A 6053-nucleotide genomic window follows, 5' to 3' on the forward strand; every position below is an offset into this window, starting at 1 on the left:
CTTGCAAGTTTGATCTGTTTTCTTGTGCCCTCTTACTGCCTGTATAAAGAGGTCTTTGTGTCTTCCACGTGTCATTTCTCCATAGCAAGGGACAGCTTCAGGTCAGGTGCTTTTCTCGTATTCTTTGTCCTTAGCGTTATCCGAGATGCAAGTAGAGATAAAGCAATAACTCTTAGTGGTCAAACTTTGGCTGGTGAAAGTTTTTACCAAACTCTTGAAGCAGAACAAAAGCAAAAGAAAATTATTGGAATGGATAAACAGCAGCAAAATAGCAGCGAGATATGTCTGCAAATTGAATTTTTACAGGCTAGAAAATTAGATGGAAAAAGTCGATGTATAAGTGAATCTGCCATGCTTAGGCATGCTAATGCACACTTTTTATAAGGTTTCCATTGTGGATCCTGTCATACAAATATAAGCATATTTTTCTTTCAGGCCTTTACAAAGCAAAGTCTTAACAAAAATGCACGGGGGGTATCTTCCTTCTCTGAACATTCTGTAATGTTGTTTAACACCCATAATAGCAGAGGAATCCCAGGTCTAGGCCTCAAGGAATGCATTCAGATTTCTTGATGGAATCTAATTTAACAATTTTATGTGGAATCTCTCAAGAACCTAAGGAAGCCCTAGGATTCTTCAAGCATTACCAGTATTAATCAGCTTAGCAAAATACTGGAAATCGTATTTACTGCTATTGTGATTGGGCTCTTTCTTGATTACATTTTAATTTCACATAATTACATCTCTGTTTCCTGTATTCATGGCCACTTAATCCTACTGTTTACAACTTTTTTTTTTCATTTTTCACCCAAATGCATCGAGTGGATCCTCACTAGACTGGCCTACCTGATGAGATCCTCCTCATGCATATGGTTTCTAAACCACAAATGTTAAAGCTAGAATAAAAAGTTCAGCCTTTAAGATGCCTCAAGATGGGTAGCCGTGTTTGTCTGTAGCAGTAGAAAAGAGCAAGAGCCCAGTAGCACCTCGAAGACTCACAAAATTGGTGGTAGGGGATGAGCTTTCGTGAGCCACAGCTTCAGATCCTGAAGATACTTCAGATACTTCTTCAGGTATCTGAAGAAGTGAGCTGTGGTTCACAAAAATTCATGCCCTACCATAAATTTTGTTAGTCTTATAGGTGCTACTGGACTCTTGCTCTTTTAGATGCCGCAAGACTTCTATTTAACATTTTGTTAGAGTTGCTAAAGTTTTGCTCTGGGCTCAGCTTCTTCCCCTGTTATTTATTCATTCAATGAGGGTGGGAAGGGTGAACTGGAAGGTAGTAGGAAGTACATGGCCTACTGTTTCACACGCTGGAGCTGCTGAGCTGTGTTTTGAACTGTTGATAACATAATAGAACAAATCATTTTTAAGTAAGCTTTTAACCCAAAGAATAAAAACACTCTCTTGCCTCTCTCTTTGTTTACCCTGCACAGACTGTTGGAATGTGAATGAATAAATTGTGCAGCTGGAAGACCTTCAGGCCTGTATAATGGGAAAGTCTTGGGCAGTGATGCTTGATACGAAGCTGTCTCAAACTAATGTTTCTATTTTCATCTGAGAATTGTGCTAGCGTTGTGTGAATGCTAGTAAGAGTGTGGTGTACTTACCCTATGTTTAGCTATGGGCTGAGCGAGATGGTCCCAGGCAATTTTGTAGCTATGCTCTTTGTGAAATGAATATGTAATACCACCCTAGAATATGAAATTCTCTTTTCCCTAACCCCCTCCAATGTGCTAAATAGAATTTGAAAACAGACTTAGAAAACAGTGCAAATGAGGCCAGAATCATAAACGCAACAATCAATGCAACAAAATGATTACAAACTAGAGAACTATGAAACAGAAGCAGTACAATACATTATTTAAAGAATGCAATATTTTAACCACCTGCCTTAAAAAAAAATCAGATGTTAAAACTGCAATACATAAAAGGTACCGTCCTGAACGTTCTGTATTCTGGAGAACACAGTGTGTGGGAGCAGGCCATTCCGCCTGTTAGGAGACAGTTTTGAGTACGGCTGACTGCTGAACCCATTGCACGGTGGCACCTTCAGAAGGCTTTGATCAGGTCTGCTCATCTGAGCAGAGTTAAACACAGAACTGAAAGGATGGGCAGAGGCATTGCTTCTAGATTTCTATGCATTCTGGTCTTTATAGTTTACTCTTCCCGATTTGGAGATGCCTATAGTCTGCCTCTTTCAGCCAAGGATATTACAGAGTGGTGCTTAATAGATTTACCTGTGCGGTGACATCACAACCAGAGTGCCTGACCCCTCTGGCAGTTTGAACTGTGATGTCACTTATCAAAGCTAGACCCTCCCTGAAAGTTTTCAAACAGGGAGAGATTCTCAGTGGGAGGTGCTGTTTGGGCACAAGAGGAACACAACTTGTCACTAGATTGAGAGTAAGAAAGACCTACCTGTATAGTGGAGCCACGGGGGTATTCTGGCTTCCTGAGAATCCTCATGTTGCTAATTTGCCAGGTTTTTGTTTTTAGTGTTACAGCACACAACGAGTGACAGTTATCTCTGCTGACCAAGTGAGTGGAAATAATTTGTACTGATTAATATTCACTAGTTTATAAATGCACAAAATTTAAGGTTTGAAGGAATGAGTTGGCCCACTGTGCTGATGTGACTAGTTACTTAACCAGTTTTCCTGTATGTGTTAGTAATTCCAGAATAATAACCTGAGCACACTTGTTTTCTTGGGATAAATAAGATGAGAAATAAATTTGTGAAACAATTCCTTCTATAAACCTCTGGTATCCGCAGACAAAAGAGGCTGCTTGTTATACCGCTGCATGGTTTTACACAGTCAGTCTTGCTTCCTTCTAATCTGCTGCCTCTGTATGATGATCTAATCACACTTGATGTGACAGAAGAGTCGTTCACCCTAAAACGAGACTGCTTTCTCTGCATGTATCACTGGCCAAAAGTTACTGCCTTTCAATGAAGAGTCATGCAGAAACATGGAGTGGGCTTCTCAAGGGCATTATTATTATTATTCTTACAGATTATTATTCTTACAGATTCTAAAAGGAAGTTGTGAGCATGCATTGTGCATCCAATATCTTTTAAGTGCTTCGGCAATCTGAAAAACACTCTGGGTTAGAGCCAACATTTTCTTTCCACCAATGGTGGAGCCCTCCAATGCAAGCAGTATTTCACCAGCTGAAGAGGGTGTCCTACCACACCATGATCGCTCTGCGGGTGGAAAGTTCCTTGAGTTGAAGGATGTGTGTGTGTGTTATGTGCCATCAAGTTGCCTCTGACCTATGGCGATCTTATGAATGAGAGACCTCCAAAATGTCCTATCATTAACAGACTTGCTCAGATCTTGCAAACTGGAGGACGTGGCTTCTTTTATTGAGTCAAGCCATCTCGTTTTGGGTCTTCCGCTTTTCCTACTGCCTTCCACTTTTCTTAGAATTATTTACTTTTCCAGAGAATCTTGTCTTCTCATGATGTGACTAAAGTATGATAGCCTCAGTTTTGTCATTTTAGCTTCTTAGGGGAATTTAGGCTTAATTTGATCTAGTACCCACTTACTTGTTTTTTTTGGCCGTCCGTTGTATCCACAGACCTTCAGCACCACATATCAAATGAATCAGTTTTCTTCCTGTCAGCTTTCTTCACCATCCAACTTTCACATCCCTACATAGTAATAGGGAATACCATAGTTTGGTTTATCTTGATCTTAGTCCCCAGAGAGACATCTTTATCTTTAAGGATCTTTTCTAACTCCCTCACAGCTGCTTTTCCGAGTCTCAGTCTTCTTCTGATTTCTTCATTGCAGTCTCCCATTTGGTTGATGATTAAGCCAAGGAATAGAAAATCTTGAACCATTTCAATTTCCTCATTGTCAACTTTAAAATTGTGTAATTTTCCTTGAGGTCCCACTTCTGATACAAGGTGCCACAAATGGATAAACTGAGGGTCTTTCTATGCAATCCATCTTTGTACATTAAAAGCAGACTTTATTTTCATTTGTTTTGCAAAGTTTGTATATGTTCCTTCCAAGCAACGCTTTTCTTGCGCACTACCGTGTTTTCACAGCAGATGCTGTGATGGGAAATTGTGATACTCCCCCCAGATAAAGCATTAATTGCCATAGCAAATACACAGCCAAAGATTGTTACTTAAGTATCATGTGGACACCAGTTGCTGATACACATTGTTCATTCAACATCTCATATGATTGTATTGACCTACACTGTACTTATTAGATGTCTCTTTTTATGGACTTTTATCCATTTTTGCTGTATCATCCACTTTGAGGAACACTGATGGTAGATAAATAAAAAAACTAGTGATGAGCAATGCAATTCCGTACTCACTACATGACATTATACAAGTTGCTCAAACATTCCATGCAATTTTGTGAACCTTATTTTCATGTTGGGTGCTTTTTTGGTAGTTTGGAGGTTAAGTATCTTTCCACTGCACAAGTCAGCAAGCACACAAACCTTGGGATTTTCTTTGAAGTGGTAAACAGCAGTAGGGCTGGCTCTCCTTCTCCCTAAAAGGTAGAACTCACCTATTGTATGTAGACAGGGCATTCCAGTATTATTGTTGAAATTCTCAGTGTGGAAATAATGCACTATGGCATTGTTAGGGCATGCTTTGAGTAACTGAGTGGAAAGATGGACCACACCTGAATTCAGAGAATGAGGAAGGTTGTTTATAAACATCTGCCATGGCCATGCAAGTGGGAACAAAATGGGGTGTTCACAGGTAAACCAATATTTGTGGTTGATGTTTAGTATAGACCATCAAATAGATGATCATCCGGGCGATGCATATGAAGTATATGTGGGGCTTGCAAGCGAACCTTGCAGTATAGAAACTGGGATCTAACAGTACAGATGACTTCAGGAAATATCAGCTTTTAAAACACAGGTTCTAGTCCTGCTTTTACCCAGAGACAAAGTTTGAAAAAGTAAAAGGGGGATAAAAGTTTTGTCAAAATGTTCATTAAAGTTAGTCTTCAGCGGAACATATTCTTGAAAAATTCTTCCAATGGCCCAGGAGCCAAGTCTTATATACCCTTATATCTCTATCTCCTTATTATTGCCAGTGGTTCCAAGGCTTTTAAACCCCGCCACCCACCCACCCCAGTCTCCAATTATCTTTGTCTTTCTCAAAATATTGATTACTGCAAAAAAAAATTCTGACTATTGCTATCTAAATAAATTACACATATTAGATCATTAGTTTCATTTATTTCAAAGCCAGATATGACTATTTCTGGAATATGTTCAGTTATCTGTCTCTTCTGGGTTTTTTTTAAAAATGTCAATTTTATATATCATAACAAGGCCTCACAGTTGTTATAAATCTGTGTGTGGTGTAAACTTTCAGTGTGACTTGAACCTGATGTTTTTTTTAACTAGGGGTGCAACAATATAATTAGTTAGATTAATAACAACAACATCAGATTTATATACTGCCCTTCAGGACAACTTAATGCCCACTCAGAGCGGTTTACAAAGTATGTTATTATTACCCCACAACAATCGCCCTGTCAGGTGTGGGAGGCTGAGAGAGCTGTGACTGACCCAAGGTCACCCAGCTGGCTTCAAGAGGAGGAGTGGGGAATCAATCAGTTCTCCAGTTTAGAGTCCCATTGCTCTTAACCACTACACCAAACTGGCTCAGTTAAAATCCTATGATGGGCTCAAAAAGTGCTCGTAATTAATTAGTAATATATCTTTAAAAATTAATTATGATTAATCTCTTCACTATAAAAAGTATGGGGTGGCTGGCACCATCTGTGGAATGTCATTGTCCTTTTATTCTCATGCAGGGAGGAAACCCTCTTCTAAGATGGGCCTGCTGCATACACATGTAAAAATAAAGATTATTTTTTCTTCAACATTATTATTTTATTCATATGTGGATATATGTTTTTAAAAACTCATGTGATTAATTACCTAATTGTCTTAAATGAATGACAGTCCTTTTAAAAACATTTTCTAGAACTTTGAGGCCTAGTCTTATTTGCTGAGTCCCACCTGAACCCTGCTCCGAAAGATTTTCTGTTGCT

Source organism: Eublepharis macularius, chromosome 4, assembly GCF_028583425.1.
Source record: "Eublepharis macularius isolate TG4126 chromosome 4, MPM_Emac_v1.0, whole genome shotgun sequence".
Taxonomy (NCBI): Eukaryota; Metazoa; Chordata; class Lepidosauria; order Squamata; family Eublepharidae; genus Eublepharis; species Eublepharis macularius.